Raw genomic sequence first — 12,357 nt, 5'->3', positions numbered from 1 at the left:
TATAACTCTTTTAAGAATTTCTGAGTCTAGAAAAATATTTTCTTCATTTTGTTTTTGACATTTGTGGCAATGTATTTATTACTATGCAGCCGATGATATAGTCATTTATAGTATTTCAGATTTATATTGTGTACATTGTGCATGGTTTATGAATAAGGGGACTTGTCTGTATTTAGGGCTGCATGGAGTGCAACTTTGCTGGGTGCTGGGTATACTGCAAACTGGGTTTTTCTAATTATTTCATTTTAGTGGAATTTATTCTAAAAAATGCAGATTGTTGGTGTTGTGTTAGGATCTAAAGAAGTTAATTAGAAATTACCCAAATCTGATGCTTTATATATATATATATATATATATATATATATATATATATATACATACATTAGACACACACACACACACATATATATATACCATAATATATGATACTTACTCCCATTGCTCTGCACTGCTTTGTATTTACATTGTATATCAGTGCAATGCTTCCCAGTCACGTGCATCCCCCATCCAATACGAATTCTTCAGCAATCTATAGATAAAACCTGAACAAACAAACAAGGAAACTTTGAACTTAATAAGGAATAGCGGGGCAGACAGCATTTCAGCGGCGACCAGCAAGCCATTGACCTGTTCCTTCAGCATTCCCCTGGGAAGATGATTATTAATGTGAGCCTCTTATCTTTAATTACTTACACAGGTGTTGTCAGGCACAGAAGATGGAGACACTGCACTGGGTGACAGCAGCAAGAAGGATGCATAAGAGGTAATTCTTAGCAAGAAGCAATGCAATAAATGGCCAAAATTTATTTAAATACAGCTCACTGCATACTGTGGGTTCCTTGCAATTTGAGCACAATTGTAAAAGTTTCATTCATTATAATTTTAATATATATATAAATAAATAAATAAATATTTTATATACACACACACACACACACACATATATATATATATATATATATATATATATATATTGGACAGCTACAGCTACATATATACGTTCAGGTTCTGCATCCCACCTATATAATGGTATTAATGTTAAATTTGATACATATGATAGTTAAATCTCATCAATGGAGTATGGTGGATTATTAAAGAAAAAATAAATATAAAAACATGATATATTTTAATTTATTTATTTTTATCGGGACTTCTTACAAATACAATTATAGACCTTTTACATATCAACACTTTATTTACTAAATATCCACATTTGTAAATTCTCTTCTAAATACAGATCTTACTGACTGAGGACAACAACTTTTACTCCTTCAACATCTGCTGGGATGAGATTTTATACACATAGGTAGCTGACTGTTTATATTGAGTCCATTGATACATTGGGATTATGTACTAAAGGCAAAGAGATGTTTTACTATTGCTGTGTTCAATTTATAAATTCAGTGAGTGAGGGGAACAGTTACATCTATCGCTTTTATCTGGTTATCTAAAAATAAAAAAAAAAGTTACATTTATCTTAAGTGATTTCTTATTTGTGTTACCATAAAAATAACATAAGTATGGATTGCTAATTAAAGCTGAACTCTAGACAGATGTAAAACCACCAATGAATCAATGCATAATCAAATGTTTTAATGCAGACAAAAGAAGTACTTTTTTACCTGGTATCAGCCCTTTGCAGAGCCTGTACAGCAGGGCTTGAATGTGAAAGGAAGAAGCAATATAAGGTATGCTGAGATGCCAGATGAGCCTATTATTGTTCTGCTTCTCCTTTCCTTGCCCGGTCCTAGGTTGAGGAGTGTACAGGAGGACCTGGGCTCAGAGGTGTTTTTTAAATTACGATGCTCATGAGACTGAGGGCATCTAGTGGCAAGAATCAGTATTGCTGGGTCTTATTATTTTATTTTTTAAAGGCTATTAAACTTTTTGCTGTTGGAGATCTGCTTTGATAATTATTCTCAGTGTATTTGGCACAGTTAGAGAGTGATTCGTGCTGGAAGCACCATACCAAGTCAGTTCATAACATCTTTCCTGATATATATATATGCATATGTCATTTCTAAAGAATAATATTTCATAGGATGAGTCACTACCTCTCTGGAGATCAGATACTGAACTTCTTATTCTTCCATGCCCCATCTATACATTGGGCAGTGATATTTGCAACCATGGTCTGGTAGTATCCCCCATCCCCAAACTTTGTACATTCCCAGGCATAAAATCATGTCTTGCCTAATATAAACTAAAATAAACTACAAATCCCCCGATTAATGATTGCACAGATCCAGCTTGCAGGAGCACAATGCTTTAGCAGCTATGACTAGGACATCCAGACCCCAGCAATGATATTTCTATCTGGTAACCGAATTAACAAACACTGGGCCAGCTATAGGCAGCCATTCATGGATCACTTCCACTCCAAGCATTAAAGTATTTACAAAAATTCTACATGTGTAATCTGAAACATGGACGGTTTTACACCAACATACATTAACAAATACAGATTAGCGATAATTGGATTCACTATTTTGTGCCAAAGTTCCATGGTTTTTAGGGAAGGAGGGTGGAGGAGCTCATGGAACCATCAGCATGAATATTCCAAGCAGTCTGTGCAGGGTCAGGGTTGTAAAGAGGACCTGTCTCTGCTGACATTTCTTTGGTTATACATAGCGCGTTCTGATATAGAAATTTCAATATTTTATACAGATTGCTTGGATTCATGTTTTAAGTTATTCAAAGTTTTAAAAAGTTATCCAGCTGCAATTTTACACGGGAATCGAGTGAATGCATTTTGTACATGTTATAATGAAATCCTATGGCTTAATATAGCTCTTTTTTATGTTATCTACCTATCATCTTTAACTTTCTTTTCTTTCTTTCTTTCTTTCTTTCTTTCTTTCTTTCTTTCTTTCTTTCTTTCTTTCTTTCTTTCTTTCTTTCTTTCATTCTTTCTTTCTTTTTCTTTCTTTCTTTCTTTCTTTCTTCTTTCTCTCTATCTTTTTTCCATTTCCATCTCTTTTCTCTCACTCTCACACTGTGTATCTATCTCCATTCATCTATTTCCTTTTTATATATATAATTTATATCCACCCATTTTTTCTCCCTCTTATCTGTCAAACATCTACATATCTATTTCACTCTAATATATATATATAAATCTGTTATTTATTATGATTCTATTTATTCTTTCACATTCACACTTTCTTTCTTTCTTTCTTACTTTCTTTTTCTCATTTTGTTTATCTTTTCCCTTTCTATCTCTCTTTCTCTAAATCTGTCTATCATTCATCATCATTCATCTATTTCATATATATATATATATATATATATATATATATATACTTTTTATCCATCAATTCTTTTTTTCTCTCTCTTATCTATCAGCCTACACCCAATCTACATATATCTGTCTATTTCACACACACATATAAATATATATATTATTTATTATCGGCCTATCTATTCTTTCACCCTGTAATTTCTTTCTTGTGTTCTATCTTTTTTATCTTTCTATCTCATGTTATGTTTTCCTGGAAGGATTCAGGTCAGATATCTCTCTATTTACAGATTCAGCAAACAATGAGTAAAGTCATTTTTCGGTCAGTTTAGATTCAGTCTTGCCTTCACACATGTGTACACTCAGGTTTAGACATAACTATGTATTTTAAAATATATTCCTGAACCCCCGGTAGAGGAGGTAGAAGGATCGGTATGTACAGAATAATTCTGAATTCAGTTTTGCTCAGCATGACCCCAGCCATATCTTGCCATGTGGTGGCTCTACTTACCTATCATATTATGGATTATTTCCATGCTGCTCCTCACCTTCCTTATCATGCCCAGATTTCAGATCCATAAAGACACACATCACACCTCTGATTTGGGAAGGAGAACTCATCTGCTTTCAGGGGTCCACAAGGGTTGTTCACTGACATTTTCTATGGATTACACACAATATACATTGAAAAGGAAAATCATTGAATATATGTTTCTGATAAAAATAATATTCAAGAAGTGCAAACTGTATTGGATAATTTTAGGTTCAATATCAATTATGGAAAACTGAAGAGAATGGGAGATAAGGGAGAAAAAATTCCAGTTTTCTGGAAATGTAATCTCTGCTGTTCTTCTTCAGTGGGAATAATGGTTTATCACACATAGCAATATAAGAAATCAGAGGATCACCCAGATATTGGAGTTCACACATATGACAATCACTAAATAAAGTCCTATTATATATTCACTTACAGGTATTATATTAAAGAATACTTATTTACAATTACAGAACAGCCTTTTCTCTCTTAGTAAATCAGTCTCAGTGAATGATCTTGGAATATTCCTAAAATAGTCATAATATAAATCTGCTGTTTATAACCAGCCTGAGTCCCCATGGGTCCTCGAAGACAATTTGAACTTTCTCATTGCTGATGTAAATGCATTAAATATTATGTCATTTAGTTTAGCTTGTTTAATTTCATGTTACACCCCAAGAAGTCACAAATGAATACAATTGTGCTCATAATTCCTCATTTAGGATAAGCAGTGTAATTACCTGAATTGGACCTGAAAGCAGCTTCTACAGTTACTGTACAGCAAAGCTTGGGAGAAGATAAATAAGAAACCAATCAGTTGTGTTACTGTACTCATGTGATATCACACAGCATAGGGATAGGAGGAGAGAGAAGAGTGATGAGATCATTAAGCTGCTTTTCCTTTCACTGTCCAATCAAAGTCTTTTGGGAGGGTAAGATATGCAAGTGTTAATTAAACTGTATCACTGAACCCTGAAATGGAAAGTGCTGGGAAAATCCAAAGCTGTCCCCAGAACATGAAGATACATTTTCTAAGGGGGTCATCTGTCTAACATGGCAATCCCTTCACTTTGGGAGATTTCTACTAATTGCCAGTTGCATTTCTGAGCTGAAGGATACCAAAGTTATATGCACAAACATACCATTGGATCAAGCCTTGGTAACAATCTTTCATAGAAAGCAGATTTTACAAACAGATGATCCCATCTATTAGAATCTAAACAAGAAACAAAATACAACATAGTAATAATGTGTAAAATGTTGTTGTTGTATTTTGTGCAGCATCTAACTTCAAGAGAAATGCTCTACTTTTCATTTTTTATGGTCAGATTTGTAACAAGGGCATAAAAAAATTTATTTGACTCTTGTGGTAAGAGCATTGAGCTTACACTCTTCTTTCCTTTGAAAAACATTCACTGGTATGTTGCTGGCACTGAAAGATTGAAGCTGGCATCAACCTAATGGATCAATGTCAGCCTTGCCAAGCTTAGTCATCCAGTTGGATAAATTAGGTTCAAATATAATAATCTCTTAGGGTTAGGTGAATGTTTAAAGTGAGCATAGTTGTACATGTTTAGAGTATAATCAAACTCAAGAGTTAAACATTTTATTAATCAATGAACAATAAAATGTCAAGCTTATAGATCATCACTTTTCCCATCATTCACTAATATCACAAGATGCTAATACAAATTTTGTTAGGCTTGAAAATGTTGGATGTTTGTAAATCATACCAGGGCCATGCTCTTCTAAAAAACTTAGATGATGATATATTAGGATACATATGTAGCCGTGTTTTGTATTTATGGTGTTTTATTACATATCTGCACTCCCAATCTATATACAATTTATCTATGTATGGTAACCTAACAGGTCCCTATATGTTCCCCATCCTCAGCAGCACTTACTTTCTTCTGGCTCTTCTGCATCCCCATTCCAAGAAATATCCAGAACTTCTGGAGTGGGAATGTGACTTTCGTCCCATGTGACAATGCTGTTGTTGGTGATTGGCCAGTGCTGTCATGTGGGGGTGTGTCAAGGAACTTTTGCCACCTGTAAGAAAAAGTTTTATCTTGTCACTATTGGTGATGTACAGAACAGAAAGAAGTGATGAGATAGAGAAGAGAGACATTAGGTTAACATTCTGTTTTACACAGGTCCACTATAATTGCTCTTTACCTCACCTTGAAACACTGGTGTTCCTGGAACAGTGTTTCTCAACCAGTGTTCTATTGAATCCCAGGGTTCTTCCAGAGGCTGTTAGGGGTTCTTTGAGCAATGAGCAGTTTGTCCCTCTCAGTTCAGTTTATCTGATACCAATGATCTATTTGGCTATCTATAAGGGTGACTTTCTTTCCACTGGTCAACAATGTTGGAGTCATTCTCCCCATTGACCACCAAGTTAATGTTAATGTACTATGAACTGGGCATATCATAATTAATGTCAGGGGTTTCCTTAGACCTAAATTATTTCAAGGCTGCCCATGGTACAAATGTCAAGAAAGGTTTCATCTTCTCCTCTGTTCTTCTGTGTTCTATGCCACCTGATCTTGCACTGCGCAGGCATGAGATCAGGTGATGTAGATTGGGGTAAAAACTTGGAGATCTCACTGCGCGTGCGTGAGATCGTTAATTTGTTCCCTATTGATGGAAGGGTCCTTCTGTTGGAGCAACCAAAAGCCTCCTGGGATGCGTAACATAGATATCCCAGGAGGCTTTGTTCTTCCATTCATTCTTGATCAACTAGGCGATCGGCAATTAGAGGTTGGTGCTGCACACTTTATTTGGGTTGTCTACACTTTTATGTAAAGTAAAAATTCTGAGTTTAGGTACGCTTTAAGTTTTGAGGGTAAAATAAATATTTTGGTGCTTCTTACTCAATATCCAACCGCCTATAGTCCATCTATGTCTTTAAATAAAATTAAAATCTTGTAGAAAATGGCTTGGACTTCCTAACACAACTCCATCTGATGGATGGATTGGGACAACCCACCATATCTGAGATATATTGTAAAAATAGACAATAGAAGTGGATGCACAAAAACTGTATACATGCCATTGGAGCCCCTGTACCCCTTCAGGGTAGCGTCCCTTGGTGTCATATAAACTGCATTTATATGTTTGTTGGCTACGGTGCCATTTGTTCCCAAGGAATTCTTCTATAAGTGATTCCGATGAAAGGGTTGTGGTAGGATTGGCACCTATGTAACTGGAAGAGCAATATTCACTCACTTAGAAAATCTCCTGAGTTAAACCAATGTTCTTTCCCCGTCTCCACATTTTCCAGCACAAAAGAAAGTCACAAAAATGCACAGTGATTTATGGCTGTGTTTTATGTTCTGTGCTGTATGAAGCCTTCCCTGCCAAATTCAGGGCACTTAGATTTAGCAGCTGTTTAATTGCCTCTGATTCTGTCTTTGAGCTCATTGACTAAAATGTCAGTTTTCATACGGTTTTGCTACAGCACTTCACAGTTTTTTAACTCTTGGTTTGCTACTCTTTGATAAAGTCCAGGTTTGTGAACAGCTGGGTTGTACATTCATGGCATAAGGCAAGATTGCAATGACAGATAAGAAATATGCTTCATGTCACAATATTTCAAGTCCATTTTGTCAGAAGCATCAAATAACTTTCCTGCTCTGTAGACCTTTGGTTGGTTATATGGTTGCATTACCCCTTCCAATGCTGACACAAACAGCTCATAAATAGGAGTTCGCTAAATATTGGCTAAAACTATCCCAACCTGTCTTTCTGTGACCCCCTAAAGTTTTCCATATGTGAGCAAAAGAAATAAAGACAGCTCCACAACCCCTTGCCTTAGCTCTAACTGGAGAAGTTAGACTATTAAGTGAGAACCAGTGGGATTCAGCAAACCTTAGTCCAGGATTGAATACCTTTCCCAACTAAGAGCACATGATTTTTAAAAATCCATTCCAGGTTTGCTTGATCCCCCAGGTTCTCCTGTGATAGTTTATCTTCTCCAGTCTTGGAGAGTTTTAATAAATCAGGCTCATTGATTCACTTCAATGCACTTTGCTGCATCTGTGCAGACCAGCCATGGAAGAAAAACCAACTGAATGGGATGATTATGGTGGCTGATTGGCACTGTATCCCTGAGCTGCCTGGTGCTGGGATGCCTGCAATGAGTTGGGCATGAACCTGCAAATTGATGCAGTCAGTCTTCAAACTTAAATACCATGTCTAAGGAAACTTCAAGGTCAGAACACATATAATGTAATATTCCATCTTAAAACATAATTACATTGGCATAAATATAACAGGGTATTTTGGTGTTCATTTTTCTATGGTCTATTTATCCAAATGAAGAATGTTCTATGATAATGTCCCTAGATATAAAAATCTGTCCCTGCAGACAACGTAACATTTTCAGTTATAGTTTTCTGTGAATTATTGTACTTACTGGCTCAGCTGGGGTGGATAAGATACCTAAAAGTGCTTTTTAACTGGTTTGTTAGGTAAAAACCAACATTCAACCCATAAAGTACAGGGTTACACTTTTTTTACCTTGTGATCTTGCCAGCAGGACCACCATTGGAAGGAGGGGGGGGGGGGTGGTTCAAGGGGTACTTCTATACCAGGCCCTAACCAACAGAGCTTGAATTATGACATGGGTGAGGGGGGACCAGGAGGTTTACCTAGTTTGATGACACCCAGAATTTTCTTATGGTAGCCCTGCCTGCCAGTAACACACTCGCTATCCTAGGATGACAGTTTTAACTGACTGCCCTGTGCGTAGAGAGAGGGGTGCATTGCACCTTGGGCAGGAGGAAAGTTTTATAGTATACAGAGTTTAAAAGTGAATGACTGATAATAATGTGACTTCAGTGCAATACATGCATAGTGCACAGGATGTTACAAACTCATTTGATTTCTGCTGGTAGACTTTTTAAAACAACACAAACTCAGGATGTACTATATATTGTACATTTTTACTTTGTGCTTACAGGTTGACTTTAGGCTGGATATACATTCTGATGTATCTGCAAATATATTTAGGTGCTTGCTTGCTGAGCCTATTGGCCTTTTCATGGGTATTCCCTGTGTACTGATGCCCCAGCCCTGTAAATGGGTAAAATCTTTAACCTGTCCAGGTAACCTCAGAATAAACCAGTTTGCTCTTGCCTTCATTTTTAATGATTTGGCACTGTGACTTCATGAATGCTGTGACTGGTTTTCTGTACTGTGAACTTTGAAAATATTATTTTTTAACACTCCCATCACGTAACATAAAATGAAAGCTTGTACCCCACTTAAACAAGCAGCACAGTTTGAAGTAACTAAGCTAAGTCAATAAATAAATCAGTTTTAGACCATCCAGATAACCATTACAAATAACATTTACTTATCATAAAGGCTTCCATTAGGCTGGTGATAGAGCAGTGCTTCTCACCCCCAGCACAGTTTGACAACAACTGTTATAATCACTAGCTAATTAGTCCTGCTCTCTTCATGCCCATAACACTGTACAAACATTTGTGAAGTGCAAGCAAAGTGCAAACTTGGTGTACATAATTAACATGCATTGCGGAGTTATTTATTTTCTGTTTAACAAAGCCAACATTTGTGGTTAGGGTGCCAGCCAAAGATATGGCGATGGCCAGTCCGCTCCTTTCTTTATCTATAGGAGGAGTTATTTTTTCATCTGTCATCTGCAAGCACTTAATTGTGAATTTGCATGCCATTACATCATAATAACATATCCAGTGTCCATAGTAATCCATGCAGAACAAATCTGGTTGCTTGCCATCAACTTTCTGTTTGTAATGGCTGCTGCTAAACTTAGGCACACACACAGCAATATTTCAACCAGGATGACAATAAGAGTAAAAGTAATTATTTAAAGTAAAGATAACGGAGAGGGTTTATCCAGGGAACATCCGATTGGCTCATGGAGTCAGGAAGGATTTTTTCCCCTGTTGAAGCAAATTGTACCAGGGTTTTTTTTTTGTCTTCCTCTGGACCAACTATGTCCATAGGGTTTTATATCCTGGGATATGTTTATTTCTCTAGTGGTTGAACTTGGTGGACTTTTGTCTTTTTTCAACCTGACCTACTATGTAACTATAAAACTATGTAACAATAGTGTAACAATTATAATGTATGCTGTGGTCCTTTGTAAATTGTCCAGTTTTTCATCACATAGTGGTTGCTGGTGACCACAAGATGATCTGTTTTTTAATGATTAACATGGACACGTGGCTATATCTAAGGCCTAGGTAGGCAAACTCCGGTCTTTAGGTCGGATACGGCCTAGCCAGTTTTCCAGTCGGGCCCAACGCCCCCCCTAGTTATTTATTTTTCGATCGCAAGTTCCCACACAGTAACCCCAATAACTATGCCTGAAGAGCAGAAGCAATGCACAGCTACCAGTCTCCGGAAGGCTGACCTCGGACGTCGTGTCTTCAACCACGAATGGACTGATGAGTTATTCTTCGTCTAACTCAGCAACAGAGCCCTGTGTTTAGTGTTCAACGACACCAACAGCACTTTCAAGCGGTCAAATCTCAAGCGGCACTTCGATGCCAAGCACGCGCACATGTACAGAGACTACACCGCGGATGAGCGGAAGACTGAGGCTGCTCACTTGCAGTTACGGTTGGAAAAAACCTTTCCTTGCACACCTTGTTTCTTTTGGCCTAGTGTGCTTCTTGACCTCCTGAAATGGCCTAGTAGTCCAAAAAGTTTGCCGACCCCTGATCTAAGGTCTAAGGAGGAGAACATAGCTAGCTTTAATAAGTGAAGGCCTTGTATAAAAGTTTTTTTTTTGCCACTGGAAACATTCACATCCCTTTGATGGGCAGTAATTGCCTGGTAACTCATTATCCACTAATTTTTTTACCAGTAATAGGGTGACATTCCACCGGTTACTTGCCTGTCCTTACCTACCACTCCCCAGTGACAAGTAAGTATCTCATGATTAATACTCTCACCTGCAATCACCATTAGATATCTACTCATTCGAGGTCATAAATGTAAGCGATGTGTGAGTTTGCTTGATAATATAAAAGATGATAAACCCAAACTGTTCTTCTTGATATAGACTTCATGGCAATGTAAAGACCACCTTTAAGGGCTATATACCCCAAACCTTGGTTTTGGATAGAAATTAAACAATTGAATAAACCTCTGTCAGGGTGTCAGTTTGGGAAGATTCTCCCTTTCTTTATGTCCTTTAGGGACAAGAGGAAGTGGGAAAAGCTCTTCATAGAGCTTTCCATTGATGCCACTATTCCCATCCCCTGAATAAGTCCAACACTAAAAATATGTTGGCTGTGGATACATGCTAAGTACCAATAGTCATCAAAACTATGGATCTAAAATATAAATGGGATTTGTACTACCAGTTGACCCATCTTATTCTCTGTAGATGGATTTATGATGCAGATGGCACAGCTTGGCCCACCAATTCCACTTTAAAATTGCAGCTTTGCTAAAGGTAGGTTTGTCTGTAGGTAGATTAGATCTTAACTACCACAAGTGAAGCTAAATCATGAAATGATGTGGAAACCAATTCGACCATTAGGGCATTTTGTTTTATTCTTGTACATGTATTATCACACATTCATTATATTATGTGTGCCGTTTCTCATGTTAATAAGCATTTCTTTAAAAACAGATGGGTGGCATATTTTCAGATGTAGTGCACCACAACAAACAGTAGTGCATTGGGTTGAAGCTGTGTTGATTATTGGGTTGGGTTGCCAGTCAAAATGAATGGCCAGGCAATGTACTAATAATGCTCATGATGTTGTGTGGTGTTGTATTGCTGTAGTGCAATAGTGTGAAGCACCTTATGTATGATGGTAATATGTTGTCAACCTTTTTTTTAACCCTGAGGAACCCCTACAAAAATGTCAGATGCTGGTGATTCCTCACTATAATCAGTAGGGGTTGTCAGGAAGAAGGATGACTCTTTCCATTAGTGGTCAGAATGCCAAAAAAGCAAAAAAGTCATTGATTTTACGCAGCTGCTTCTGCCAATTTGGGTCGGCCCCAGAACTACGTAGGCACCATCTTACAGGATGCCAATCAGCTAGAACCCCTGGCAACTTCTAGAGGAACTCTGCTTGAGAATGGCTGTATTAGAGGTTTGTTCTTCTTCTTTTTAAATGGTATATATATATATATATATATATATGATACATGTATATATGATATACAATCAGGATCTATCATACTATTGTGTGCCTGGAGACTGGAGATAATGATTAAAACTGTCCACATCTTAAATAGAATTGACAATTAATAGAACTAATATACTTGGACATCTGGGGTCTGCTTTTGATACAGTGATTTGTAAGGATGTAAGGAAGACTTTCATGATAGAGTATGCAGGCTGCCATTGCTGACCTTTCCCTGAGAATTCTAATTGCTGAGCTGTCATGATGATATGATTTACTGGATTGTTAGAACAGGATTTTTGCTTGCACGTGATTGGATGATAGAAGTTAGCACTTAGCTTTAACTAATTCTATTTACTAAGTAAATATCTGATACTTCTTTAGTAAATCAACCTCACAGAGTTGTGACGTTACTCAGATTTTTTGTGCTACACGCTTGTTAC

This window comes from Pyxicephalus adspersus, chromosome 10 (genome assembly GCF_032062135.1).
Source record: "Pyxicephalus adspersus chromosome 10, UCB_Pads_2.0, whole genome shotgun sequence".
Lineage (NCBI taxonomy): Eukaryota > Metazoa > Chordata > Amphibia > Anura > Pyxicephalidae > Pyxicephalus > Pyxicephalus adspersus.
Note: the sequence above shows the minus strand (reverse complement) of the source record.